Here is a 15,225-nt window from a genome sequence, read left to right on the forward strand (position 1 = left end):
AACTCTTTAAGAAGGAAGCAGAAGTATCTGTCTGAAGTCATAAAAATGTTCAACACTGTTTTTTGAATCTCCATTGTATAACTTGTCCTTTTTACTGTTCAGTCCTATTATTTAAGTAGAAAGCTGCAACAAATGGCTGCTTATATCTTTAAAGGCTATATTTTCAGCTTATTTTCATCTTTCCACTGACAATGTCACAATAAAATTGTAAACAAAATTAACAATAAAAAAAAAGAAAAGTTCAAATCCTTGTCTTACAAAAAAAAAAATCTATGAAATAAGAACTTCCATTTAGGTTTTTTTAGTTTTGATCTTTTTAAAATATATATATATAATCCTGTTGAGTTGGGTGAAGGGTATTGTAAATCAAAGTGACTATTTATTGCAATGGGAATAAGGGATAGGTTGGATAAAAAAATAGAAAAGTAAGAAAAGAAACTAAGATATGAAACATCAAAGACAGTATAAGATAAACATCACAAAAATTCATTTGCAGTAGTGAATTATAAAACTGGAAACAAGGAAAAGTTTTTGAACAGTTATTCTGTAAACATATTTTCATAATATGTGTAAAATGCAAATTTTAATGATTATATAAAATGGTTTTGGTATGATTTATGTAATTCAAACCATGTAATACAGTTTTCATGGGATATTGTCTGAATACCAATATAGATATTTCTTTTAAATGTTTTTAACTTGGTGTTTTCAGAATATCTGAGTTTTTCTAGTAGTTATTTTAAAAAATATATTATTTTAAATATTAGCAAAGGCAGATTTCATATTGAAGGAGAAATTATGACAATAAGCCTATACAACTTAATTTTCTTTCCTTGGGATAAATCTTTTCTGGAGTCATGGTATTATCTAATCCTACAGAATGTGATACAAAGGCAACTGATAGTTTAATTTACTTTCTTCTTGGTTTTAGGTTATTCAGCGTATATCTTTTATTTTTTTAACTTCTGTGGTCAAGCTGTATGAACCCCTCATGCAGATGAGATGGAAATTTCCACAAAACCCCATACTCATGCAGTCACCTACTCCCAATGATGCAGCACTACTGAGAATGTACTCAGTTTTCTGCTCAGGTTTATTTTCAGGTTTGCGTTGTTGTTTTGTTACCTTTGCAAATATTTTTTCAAAACTGCACAAATGTTCATTAAGTTCAAAAAGGCAAAGATTTAAGGCCAGAATATTCTGACTCATTACATAACGCAAGCCACAGAATATCACATTTTTATTTTCAAATTAAGCTTATGAGTTCTTTCGGCTAGTGCATATCTTTTAGAAAATTCTCACATGAGGACTTGTAAACATTTAATCTGAATCAGCGCATCCCAAAGGAAATTCCTTAAAGAAGTTCAGTTGTTTTCACTAGTTTAAGAAATGTGTTTCATCTGTTTTCTGATTGTTTTGGGTTAGATTCTGGCTAGCAGACCTCCCTTTGCCGGTTTTCTGCTCGCTGACAGAGTTTTCTATCAGAAGTTTTCTCCTTGTTTAAATTTTCATCGGACTTAACCTTCTATCCCATGGACGAAGTAGATTGAAGCTCTTTCCTTTCCCATCTGTTCTTTTGGAAGACAAGGAAAACAGGATACCTCAGCATAAGAAAGCAGTGGCATTCACAGAGGATGAGAAGTTGCACTCTAATTAGCGTCCCCTCTTTGGGAGCATATACATGATTCACAGATACAGCAGGGATAGGCACAGGGAGAAGGGAACCTCTGGCCTTGGGTGGAATGGGAGAGGGGAGGAAGGAGAGGAGGAGCTGGCATCCATGTGGAAACAGGGAAATGGCAGCACAGGGAGCAGAGTTTTCTGAAGGTGGAATTTAACAGGTTTTTTAATAAGATCATCCATGTTGGTGGGTGCTTGTCCTGGATAACTGCCCATTGTCTGAAATCTCACCCAGTGTAGTTGATGCTTGATTTCTGAGTAAAAGTTGAAAGAATAGGTACCTTTGTTTTCTTTGTTTGCCTTCGAGAGAAGGAATCTAACTCTTGGAACGCAGAACAGACATTATCATGAAGGGGTTATCCCCCCCGCTAATGGAAAGATCCTTTCCACTTTCCCAGAATTGTAACTTAAAAGAGATGCTGTGATGTTTTGGCTGTTCATTTGGAATGCTCTCGATTAGTTTTGGTTTGTGATCTTGTTTGTTTGGGGTTTTTTTTGTTTTGTTTTTTTTTTTCTTTCTTCAGATCCAGGCCAAAAATGTAAATGAAGAAACAGGCTGAGGATACACTTCGATTTGTGTTGTTTTTTTCCTTTCTATTCTGTAGCAGTTGCTAAAAGAATTTGCCTCAGTATTCCCATGACACTCTTCGGTGTCCAGTTCTTTCATTTTCACAATCAACCTTGGTATCTCTCTTCACATCTCTTTAGCCCATGGGACTGTGCACTTCAGTAAATCCACTGCAAATTTCAGATGATTCATTCTCCTCTCTTATAAGTAGGTTTTTTTACTCACTGCCTCTTCAAATTGTAATCAGAATACTGCAAAGTTCAAGAAGCATTTTTTTTCCTTGTATGTTTATCCTCAGTTAACTAGTCTATATTCATTCTAATATTCCTCCTTTGGCCTCTGCACTTAAATTGTACCATATTTGCTCAGGGGAAATATTTTTATTGCTTGTTATTTACTGCTATAGCTGTGGAGTCCTATTACCCCTACCTGCCTCATATTTCAGAAATTTAAACAGATACTAATTTTTTTGATAGGTTTTTTCCTAATTGGAGCTGGGAAAGACTGCTTACATATGCATAGGTAAAACTCTCAACATTGTAGAATCAATAAATTTATTATTGATCAATTCAGATAGAAATGAATGCCTGCTCTATAAGAAGAGAGTTGGGACTTATTCCGCTTTTTAAAGTAAATTTAATTTATATGTTTCAATCTGTGAAACATAAAATAGAAAAAATAAGATTATGTAAATTCATTTATCATTCATATGGTCCCATTTTACTTGCATAAAATAAAAGAGAATATGGGAGTTACCATATTGGAAGGGAATGTTAGTAAGCAAATCAGAGATACATGAGCAGAAAGAACAGGAAAATGTCTGGGTTTTTTTTTTTTTTTTTTTAAGCTTGGAAGACCTAGTAATAATGGGTAGAAGAAAGCATAAATCAGGATACTATTATAATACAGCCAGAACTTGCAGAAACTGATATTTTTAGTATTAGATTCTTTCTACTTAAGAAATAAGGAAAAAAAAAAAAATAGATCCTACTCTATAAAGAATTTAATCAGTGACCTAACTCCCAAGAGCATTACTTCCAGCTCTCTCTTTTTCTGGTGTTAAAGTACATTTTACTGGTCATTCATTCCACTCTTTTGAGCAAAAGATCTGTGTTCATACAAACACTGAATACTTGTTTCCAGGGGGAAAAAAAAGGATTCTTTTTCATGCAAACAGTAGAGAGTGTAATAGAGCCTGGGAGGTGGCTGGGACGTGAGGTTTCAAATACTGTCACTAGATACGCACAGCAGTGGTTCTGGGGACATGTCAAAAGAAATGAAGTGTGAAACTGTATCTTCAACCTCTTGCCAGAAGGTTTTGAAATAAGGGTGTTTCCAGCAGTTTACATGGCTGTCTCATTCCCTGAAGTTTACAGCTATATTGTCTGCGCTGCTGTAGAAGTCATTGTAGTTATATATCAGAAGGTGCATCAAAATAAATATTCAGGGTGAGAAGGAAGAAGGTGCAGATGAAATCTGTTAATGTACTCAGTGACCAAGAGCAACCTCATGATAGTGAGAGGAATAAATATATGAGTGAATGAAGAGATATGAAGAAATACCTGAACTGGAATGAACCTCTTTTTTTGCTAAAATGAGGAGATTGAGATGATAAAATAACAAAGATGCCTTAAGAGGAAAAAAATCACTCAGTGTTATGTTGTCTTCCAAAGATTTCCTGCTGGCATTCTTAAGTGGTCTCTCAGAGATCTGGGTCACATTCTCCTGACAATAAGTCTCTCACCTCCCCACCCCTCAAAGTTATTAATCCTATTAACCAAATATATTTCAAAGATGCAGAAGTGCTAGAACATATTATGGAGTATCAAAGCACTGTGATTATCAGGATGATTAAACTTAAACCTTAAAACAACTAAAAGTGACATAAACTATACTCGGTGAATGAATGAGCTAGTAGGACGAGAAACGTGGCCTTTATGTGGTCATTTTATGATCAATTGCAGTATGTGGAAGTTCTTTTAAAGCTTTAAAGAGACAGAGCTTGACGTGTTATTCCCCAGGAATAAAAACCTGGAATTCTACCTGGAGTGAGGAGTAGAATGAAAGATAAAGATAAAAAACTCTGTATGTTAATCTGAAAACCTGCCGCTGGTTCATCTAGAGTTCAGACAGAACTTCTGTATCTTTATAGTAAAACTTAGTTAAGTTGTTCTCATGAACTTAGATTTAATTTTTTCTCAGGTATTGGAATATATAAAAGTAATGTGAATTTACTAGTTATATTTTTAATGTTATAGTTTCTTTTTGCTGCATTGTGGTTATGTAATCTTTTCTTAAGGAAAGGGTTCTGATTTCCCCTCTCCAGCTATTCCACAAGAATAGAAAAATGAGAAGTCAGTAATTATGTTAAAATCTTGTCTTCAGTGATTGATGGATTTTTGGATGGCCAGCAGTAACATATTATCCTACCCTTTCTGGCACGACATCTTGTCCTCTTCCAAGCCATTGCTTTATTTAAAGTAACTGAAATTAGCACAGTGTCTGCTTCTGTGAACTCTGGTAAGGTGTGCAGGTTTGCCAACACCCACAAAAGATACCTGCACCTGCATGGTGCTGCTCAGCCAGAGATGTTCTTCACAGCCTTTTCCAATGATAAAATTTTTCCCAGTGACATTCAGAATTGCCTAATTCCTTTCCAGTAAATTAGAAGACATTAGCTAAGGAATTAAGTTAATTAGGGTGGGGAAAAAGCAGACCCCTTCATTCAAATGTTAACCTTAGGGTATATTGGACTTCCTAACTGGTCTTCATATTAATGGCTGTAATAAGTAGATGAAAGCTTGTCAGATCTTGAGGGAGTTGCACTGAAGCTTTGTTTCGATGAGTCCCACAATCAAATCTCAATTTAAATTTTTTTCAGGCTTGTAGTTCTCATTTCATTTACACATATATTTATGTAAAGTATGCAAATAAAATATGCAAATAAAAGCCCCTTGTGTCACCAAAGTAAACTGAGAATCCTGAATGCTGCTTGCTTTTGGATGTGAAGTTTTGTTTCCCTTGTCCAAGCACTTGGGTATCTCTGAGTGTAGATTTCAAAATAAGTTTCTAGTCAGTTGTGACTAGAATTTTTTTGGAGACTTGCTCTGCTGCCAAATGGGATGGTTGTGACTCATAAAAAAAGGACTCTTTTATTGTACTTCTTTTATTCAAATACCGGTATTTTAGTTAAATTTCTGTGAGACACATTAATGGAGTCAGAAGAGTCTGTGTAGCAATATGCTCCATTTTCCCATTATCCTTTTCTACAGCTGAGTTTTTAATGAGGAGATACTATTTTCCTAAGCCTGTAAACATTTCTCTTTGCTGTTGCTCTATAGAAATATGGTGTAAAGAGAAGCAGAAAAGCTATTGTTACAGATGGTTGTTAATTTTCAAATGGAGTGCTTCAGTGAAACCTGAGTAATTGCTCTTGTGTCTGGGCACATATGAAACAAATCATAGGCATGCTTGTCGAGAGCAGGTTTACTGTGCCTTCCCAAAGGCCGTGTATTCAGGCATGGGCACAAGCTGTTAAAATATCAGGGTGGTTGTTTGGAAAGGAGGGTTGCGCAGGAGGATTGGTTAAAAAGGAGTGAAACTTTCTGCTTGTTTTCTGTTGCCGTTTTAAGAAAGAAGGGCTTCAAATCTGGGAAGGTGGGAATATGTCCTATGTGTTTTAGGCGTTTATCTTGGTTATCATCATAGGAATAAATCACAGTGTGTAGTAGCTATGTGAAGGCTTATTCATATGTTGAGAGATTCTGTACGTGGGAGGAGACTTGGCTTGAGTTTCCTCACACAAAGGTAAATACACACTCAAATGTTTGTAGGACTAAGGCCTAAAACATCTCATTTTTCAGTCTGTTAAAATGTGTTACTTTTGTTTACAGTATGATGAGTGGAGAATCTTTTGGCACTAATCTTGGTACAGTGTACCACCTCAGTGCTACCAGTTGGCTTTTCAATAATCATTACTCGTTATTCTCCAAAAGCATGGAGCTAACAGAGGAATGCCTGAGGAGATTTTAGCTGATGACAAAGATTCATGTTTTTATTCTTTAGCGTGTTGTTAGTTTGTAGTTTGTTTTTTTTTTCCTCCTCTGGGATCAGAGTCATGTTGTTAGAGAATGGAGCACTTGTATTTGTCATCATACTAAAAGTAGTTGTCATAATGTAAATGAATAATCGGCAATTGATTTTTTTCATGTTTGCTTGTTATTGGCATATTCCTACTAGAGGGATTAATTGACGGTCATTATGTGTGACATAAACTTAGTTTTCATTTTCAACACCCTCCTGCTCCCGCCAAGAGATTTGTTATCTCAGTAGGGATCCTTCTCATCTAGCTTTTAACAGAGAACACTTGCGAACAGAGGAGTCTATAATTGATTTTTGTATCCTTTAGCACTTTTGTGCAGAGTTTTATGGAGATTGTATCCCAAAAATCCTACTTTAAAAAAAAGGAAATTAAAGAAGGATGCATATTTTTTCTCATTTTCTGGATTCGGTGTCTATCCGAAAACGCACTTTGTGAGTAAAACAGCTAGCAAGGAAATTAATCTTCAGATACCACCATCCTCATTAGAACCTGATGGACATCATTTAAGTGAAATAAAGATTGGCCAGAGAGTTCTTCTTCCTGGGTTCTGAGCACAAAATATGCACACAGTTGTCCTTAGCTTGCCAAGTAGTTCAGGATGGTCTCACTAGGGCAGGTGAGCTCTGTGCAGCTCAGGCTTCAGGTGAGCTGGTGTCCATCTGGTGCCCGTGGTGTAGTGACACAGAGCCTTACTGACAATCACAGCCTGACGCTGACTCCATCAGAGGGCTCTGGGCTAACGGTGGGCAGGCTCGAGACAAGGTGCAGATTCAGTGCCCCTGTGCCACTTTGTACTGAACGCTCTGAAAAGCGAGCAATGGAGTGAGACTGGCATCTGCCAAACTGACTGCTAGATTTTTCAGCATAGAAAATTGGAGATAGTACTAAATTAACATCAGTAAGGACTTGGTTGTCCAAATTCTGAGGCTGTTTGAGAAATAGTAACCTTAAAGAGAATTCTAGTAGAAGATTGGAGATAGTACTAAATTAACATCAGTTTGTCCAAATTCTGAGACTGGTTGAGAAATAGTAACCTTAAAGAGAATTCTAGTTTCCTCAGTGAAGAGGACTCCATCCCTAGATGGTGCCAACAACGCGAGAGCTGGAAGCTTGACAGCCTTTCTGCTACTTGTGTGCTCAGGGCACCTGACTTTTGCTTGAACCTACAGAAATGCTTCAAAGGTAGAAAGTTTCTTCAACAGAGAGTTGAATTATTATTTGCTGACATGTAGTTAAGTAGGTATAACAGCAACTAGTTCCTGTAATGTGTATTTATAGTGTATACTTTATTATACTGTACAGGTGTTTATAAAGTACGTTGAGATCCTTAGCTGAAAGGTGTTGTATAAATGCAAGCAATAATTATTGTTACCCATATAAAAGAATAAAGTCTTCCTGCCAGTAGCCTTTCCTCAAGGGGGAATTTAATTTCTTTATCTGCAGTAATTTTATTGCAGTCTCTCTAGAGATTGGAATGTGCAGTATTTAAAGTTGATTTAAACAAGAGGCAGACTCAGTCTGAGATCTATTAAAACCAAAGGGATGGGCTTCTACCTTCTCTTTGCTGGACGCTTAGCTATACAGATGTAGTGAATGAATCTCATTGAAATTCTCAAGTGACTTCGGGTTTTCCCTGAGTGTGAAAAGATATCTTTTGCCTCTGTATTTCAGGCATTCCCTTCACGTGTTTGGTTTGTTTCAGGATGCACCTAATTGCATTTGCTTGTCCTTAGTTTGGGGTTACCAGTCTTATTTCTGAAGAATATACTTTGTGTGTCAAAGTACAATAACCATACTTACAATACAGTAATAGCACTAGTGTTAACGCAGACTTCCGGTCCCAACATATTAAATGGACACTATTAACTAAAATAATATGGCTTCAGGAAGGTTCACCTCAGCCCTCCAAAAGGAGAAAGATCTATTTCCCTTACGTACTGGTTAATGGATGTTCAGAATTGCCTATACTCAGCCATAACAAATATTAGGCTCAGTAATTTAATTTAATAATTAAAATTAATTTAGTTGAAATAAATAATTTGTTTAAACTTATGATATAGGTAAGCAAAAGCATAGCTTCTGTCAATACGTCTATTTTTGTCTCATAAGAAGAGGCACCAATAACACTGCATAGTACCTTTAAAAGTATTTTAATGTATTTACAGCAATAGTGAGATGAGAAGCTGTTACAGCTCATTTGAGTGGTTTACCATTGGGCAAACAGTTGGCAATTATTGCACTTGGAAGAATTAAATGGATGATTTGAATGGAAATGCTAGTTTTTCAGTGAATTCCCTTTTTACACCAATTGTAGCATATGTCCACGTTTTTTCTAACAGTAATGAATTTCCTGAGGTGGTTTCCCTTGTGCTTTTGAATGCTAAGTGTTAAAATACAGCAGGAAAGACCTGTAGTTGACCTTTCATGCTAAATGCTAAAAGGGCTGTTGTAGCCTTTAAAAGGCTTTTGTGCTTCTGGGCCTCCTGGGAAGCTCCAGTTAAGTTCAGACTGGATCAGCTGCTTCAGGTATGAAGCATCAGTTGAGCAGAGTAACTTTTTACTATTTTTCAGTGGTGATGTCTGCCTTCTATGATACGTTGAGTCTGAAAACATCTGTTTGTGCATGCAACACATCTGGCTTTATGCTGAGTTCTGCCCCTTTCCCATCTGTTCAGGAGTGAAAATCAGCAAGACTTGTGATTTATCTCTACTCAAAGTCCTTTTCACATTTAAAAGCCTGATAAAAAAAAATCAACGTAGGCAGTATAACTACCCAATAAAAAAAATTCTGCAGTTATTACGCAGGCTTCAGCCTTTGATATAACAGGGGTTCTGAGTAGACCTTTGCATTTGATTAACACTGATGCTTGTATCAAAACACATATGGTATGATTTTCAGTTTCTACAGAGAGGTGGTCAAATGTCAGCCTGTGATCTAGATTTAAATGGCAAATCGATGTTCGTTGTATTTTTCAAAGATTACATTTCTGATAGCGTGCTTTATTCTTTCCAGAAACCTCTGATTTCTTGCTTTTCCTTCACCTTTTGAGAAGAGGCTGTGCATCTTCTAGGTCTGAACGGAATTGTGTAGTTCCTGGTGGGTCCGACACAGTGCAGGTGTTGGCATGTTTGATCAATGTTTGTAGAACTATCCAGGAGAGAAAGGAGTAAAAAGGGGAAAGGAGAGTCCAATGGCATCCTGAAAATGTCCCGGTTAAAATGCTGGAGGAGAACTGATCTGAATGCTCGTGGTGTGCGTGGGCTTAAAGGGAAACTGTGCTGTTCTATGGAGGAGAAAGCCATCAAGGGTTAAATGCAGAAATACACGTGTGTAGTGCATTAAAATACATCGAGACCACACCTGCCTGAGGAACCCCCTGCACTGCAAACTGAATTGTTGGGAGATTGTTAGAGGGAAGTATTGCTCCGTGATTGCTCCTGTTTTACCTTCTGTTTATCGGAGACAGGTTATGGAGCTTGGCAGAACTTCTGGTACAGCTGTTCTTATATAAGCTGGATAATTAAAAAATCCAGTGTAATTCATGGATTTATTGTGCTTGCTATTATACGTACTTGCTATAATAACTGTTACCTAGTTACTGACTTTTTTTCTTTAAAAAAAAAAAGAAAATAGAGTGTAATTGAAAAAGTGTTACTTTGAGCTCTGGTGTATCTAAAAAGCATGGAAGGCGGCAAAGGTTTTTTATTTATTTTTTTTAGCAGAAAGTTTTTGAAGTGAAACTTCCTTAGGAATGGGGTGACTAAATCACAGACATTGTTTTAAAATTGTGAGTTCTAATGTTTGTAGACAAATTATCTGGCTGATAGCAATTATATTAGCACTGGTTGCAGGAATGTGGCAGGCAGAGACACGGGAGGAACTGTGGTAGGTGGAGAGAGTTGTTAAATGCATGGAGACAGATTGTAAAAACAGAGAAAAAGGTTTAAAAAAAATAGAAAATATACCTTGATATTGTTTTATGTTTGCACTGGAATCCAATAAACTTTTACATTCAAATATTAATGTAGTCATATCTATTGTAACAAACTTTGTTTTTATACTTTCCGGTCTAATCACTCTGAACAGTTAAAATCATATTGTGAGTATTTCAGGTTGAAAATTTCAGTGCTTGCTCAAAGTCTAATTTTTCTAGATGATTTGCACAAAATAATTACCTTTTGAAAGCATAAATAGTAATCTTCCCTCTATTCTTTGAAGGAAGAGAATTTTGTTATTTATGAACTTAATAGGAGCTACTTCCACTTTCAGTTTTCTAAAATACTAGAGTATATTCAAATCCTTCAAGGAGGTGGTTATCTGTAGCAAGAACCCAAAGATAATGTTCAGATCATTTGTTCAGAAAGTTTACAATGCAGCAGGATTCTAATCATCAGGATGTACATCTCTGTTTCTTATACCACTCTTATTATCCTTTATTTCTTATGTAAACAATTTGCAGTTGCAAAAATGAGGGACAACAGCTACTGCAAAATAAAATTAATAAACCCCATGAAACAGAAGTGGTTTAGGAAACTTGATTCAGAGTGCTTGTAGGTTATCTTCCAAATCAGTGGATCCTAGAATGTGTATTTTATTCTGTTTTAAGAAATGAAATAATAAGTGGGAAGTATTCCGTCCAATTTGCAGTCAGGAGATAAACCTGCAATAATGTGGAGTGTCTTTGTACTAAATGCAGGAAATAGTCATTTTTGTCTTCCCTTGGAGCTTAAGTATAAGGAAAAATAACTTGACAGTGTTCCTAAGATGCTGAAAAAGCCGAATATATTTTTTTTACAAGTGTATAAATACTAAAATAGCAAAACTATCCAAGTCCCCTTGGCACTCTTCTCACTACTTCAAATATGTCACCAAAAGAATGCTCAAATAAAACTAACCCTGGGAAAATAAAAGTGTGAAGCCTACAATCAACAAATGAGAAAACTCAAAAGCTCAGTTTCCTCCGTGATCTCATTGTTTTTCACACTTATTTACTTTTCCCTCTTACAAATGTATAAGTGAAAGGGTTGATTTGAAAATAGAGCTTGGTGATAATACTCCGGTCCTCCCAGAGTTTACTTGGTGATGGATAAGAATGAGAGAGTGTGAAATTATTTCTTGGTGCTTCTTTAGCCTTGTCTTCAGCTCCAGCTTCGTACTTCAGTTTGCTTCCAGCTTTTTTCTACCCAAAGTAGAATGTTTCCTGGCCATGTGCTGCTTCTATTTATGTCAAGTGGGGTTAGGAACTGGTGTTGAAAAGACAACATAATGTGCTCTACCTCCTGGAAATTTCTTTCTACAATGAGCCATCCTTAAAGGCCAGCTGTGCTCAACCACACAGCTGTTTCACACAGAAATAATAGCTTAAAGCTGCTTCTGTGCCAAAAATCAGATCCTATAAATATATGAAAGATGAATGCTATGGTAGACTCTGCAAACCTTTTCTATATAAACAAGATTATAGATAATATAATAAAAAGGTAATTACTTGTAGATGACAATAAGCTTTATGTATAGGTAGCTAATGCCACATTTAGTACTCTTCTTTTATGTTTGTGTTCCAGTGAACCCGTGCAGTGACCAGCCTAACCTCCATCAGGAGATGATACATTCCATTATTCCTTATAGTACAATAACGCCCATTATTTATGGCAAGCATTAGTTTTGCAGTCGCAGTGACAGAATTCACATCTTAGCAGTGCAACAAGGCTTTCCTTCCCTCCTTGTAGCCGTTATCCCTGAAATTGTCTTGTTCTTCTGTTGTCAGACCCGAACATATGGTGTATCTGTCAGAGTTAGGAAGAATGCTCTCAGCCACACAGATTCTCCCTCCAGCCAGATGTAACAGAAGAGATACAAAGTTCATTAAAAGTTTGCTTTTCTTTGAAGCTCTAGTGAGTTAATTCCAACCTGATAATTTCACATGATTGTGGTTGACAGTATTGTAAACATATCCCCTTATTATATGGTCTTTTATGAGAAATGCTCTCCTGAGTGCATTTTGCACAGTGTCATTTTCCTTCTGGGATGCAGGTGTTGCATCATCTTCAATAAACTGATGTTCTATAGAGAGAAATTTTCAAATATTTTCTCTGAAATTCTGCATCTAGCATGTGCACATCAGGTGGGCAATTAGGTTTTTAAAATAGTACTATGTGATTTTTACAGTTGAATGTAGGCTACAGCTTGGGCATAAGTAACTAATTGGAAAACTGAAGACAAGGACAGCTATAGGTTGTGTAGTTATAGCAAACTGGTCTTTCATTTGTCAGTTGTTCTGGAGAAAAATGTTTGACTGTGATTGTGTTTGGATTGCTATACTTTTCCTATAAAGTATGAAATAAATGGGCACAGGTAATTATTTTATTAGTAATAGCTCAGGGTAACCCTCTAATGTTAGAATCTGAGCTCTTTAATAAAAAGTAACTGTTAAGGCTACAAGAAATTGAAAACACATGTCTTTTAACAGACAAAAGCATTTATGGAATTTTATTTTTATTAAATTGTATGTGAATTTTATAAGACTACTTTTAGACTTGAAGAAAATGAAGGATTAACTGTCCTAAATTATGAGAAGTGGAAAGAAATTCATAACTGTTTCTGTGAATATTTCTGTTTGAACTGCCATGGAACAAAGCAGAGTTCTTCTTTGTTGCATGGATATGTGATCCATGAAATGAAGGAAAAAAGACTGAGGGCATCAAACTCACTCCTCTGATATGTCAGGTAAGATAAAAGTGAGTCTAATTCATTATGATTTATAAACAGATGCTCCTACATACGTACGTGTGTCTGTGTATTTATGCACTGATATATTTTAAGAAATGATTGCTGTCTTGGTAATGATTGCAGATAATTATTTGTGAAAAAAGGATCCCATTATATAGGCACCTAAAATTGTTAGTTCTGAAAACACTGTTCTTTAGTTATCACTTCCACCTCTGAATTCCCACCAAGCCTTCTCCTACTCCCCAGTGTCATGTATGAACAGGAACGTCAGCACTCAGAAGATACAGTCATGCAATTCTTTCTAATTGCCAACACTGAATAAATTCACATTCACTTATGTCTGTGAAAAACTGACAGATTGTGCTTGTACATTTGAGCTTGGACAGTCTCTTCCCTCTTAAATATTGCTTTGTTCTCAAGCTGGAAGAAGTCTGAATCCTTTCCATTTTTCAAAACAGGAAATAGCCTGTTTTCCTTGGGGGAAAAATTTGTAAGAGAATAAAAAAAATGCTCTTCCAGGTCCAAATAGTCTTATCATGTGCATCAACTATTTTGCACTGGTCTACAGCAATATTTCTAGCCAGTAGTTCAGCAGGTCAGCTGAAAACATAAAGCAAAAAACCCAGACCAATATCAGCACAGTTAATCTTTTGTAACCAGCTTTCCTTTGTGCAGTGATAACTTTAGATGCTTGCACAAAAAGACAAGTCGTTACTAAACTGTAAAAAAGGGAATTCTCTTACTGCTTGTCAAGCACTGCAATAATTTTGAAGGACTAAACATTAAAAGGAAAATCTTTGTTTCGTGTATCACAGATCTATAAAGTGAGCATAGGTATAGTAATGAATAGTAGTTTACTGAATTTAAATTAGCAAAATCCAAACTAAGCTTGACAACTTTAATAAAATACTTTAACCTGTAAACAATAGTTGTTTGTCACTGTCATTATTTCAACACGCTTGCATTATTTAACAGTTATAAAAATGTTAAAGTCTTCTGGCATTTTCCAGAAATGCCTGCATAACAATAAACCCCTTCCTTTCCTTAGTGACTCAGGATTTCAGACAATAAGCCTAGCAGGTATTTGACAGTGTGATTAAAACTTAGACTTGCCTAAGCCAGCAGCAAAACCCTTATGAGTGCATCTTTCCTGATGGTGGGGCTGGCTGGAGTGATGACCCCATCGAGTAAATCCATGTTAAAAAGGCAGTAAAGAGTCTGCTGTGGTTGGCACACCCCTAGCTTAATTTTTGTTCCTTTCTGATGTTTCTCTGCAATTCATGTGTTTTCTGAAGCTTACTTAATCACATTAACAAGCATTTCCATGTTTGGGTAAAAGTGCTAGGCTACTCAAGGTTTAACTTTCAGTGCTTTTATTTTGGATGCAGTGTTTGCTAGTTACCTTGTTGATCCTAATATATTGAACTTGTACATGAGCTAAATTCTAACTGTTGTATCCCTGCAAGGTGCTACTTGTATCAGGTCTCGTACAACGTTTTATAGGGGGAGAAAAAAGAAGTTCACCTGTATATTCTATGGCTGTGCAACACCCAGGTTAATGGTAGTCTAAGATGGGGCAGCAAGGAATGCTACTGACTTGAATCAGGCTAGTTTTCAGTCCCCTGATTTTACCAATGTCTGTGGATTTAAAAAAAAAACAAAACCAACCAAAAACCAAATTTAAATTAAAATAAAAACCAAAAACGAACAGCCAAACACCAGCTGTTACAGTCTAGTTTATAGAGATCATTAGAGTTACAGTAATGTGAGGAACAGGTTTTACTGTGGGAACACTAAATGTACTCTTACACCATTCAGCTTCACCCGTAAGCTGAAATTTGATGATGAAAGTGTGTGAAATGAATGTAAGAAAAGAAAGTTAAATACTTTCCTATTCAAGACAAGTAATAATGTGTTTCAGATGGAATTAAGGGCTCCTATGACATGGTAGAGCTGTGATCAGTTCACTGTTAATATTGAGAGCAACTTGGTTCAATGTAAGCTCTGACCTTTCACTTGCTCTAAATTTCACTACAAAATTAAAATTCAGACATTTATTATGGAAAAATGCTGAGAGTTCATTAAGAGAGAGTACGGTTTGCACCAGCAGATTCATCAGGAATATAATATGTATGTTCCTCCATGTTA

At 36.1% G+C, this 15,225-nt stretch overlaps 1 protein-coding gene across 1 annotated transcript in view; it reads left to right on the top strand.

The window, feature by feature from the left end:
• The window catches only part of GRID1 (glutamate receptor, ionotropic, delta 1), a 525,592-nt gene that overhangs the window by 276,637 nt on the left and 233,730 nt on the right, over positions 1-15,225 (top strand). The window lies entirely within an intron of this gene.

This window comes from Calidris pugnax, unplaced genomic scaffold (assembly GCF_001431845.1).
Source record: "Calidris pugnax isolate Ruff unplaced genomic scaffold, ASM143184v1 scaffold39, whole genome shotgun sequence".
NCBI classification, from domain to species: domain Eukaryota; kingdom Metazoa; phylum Chordata; class Aves; order Charadriiformes; family Scolopacidae; genus Calidris; species Calidris pugnax.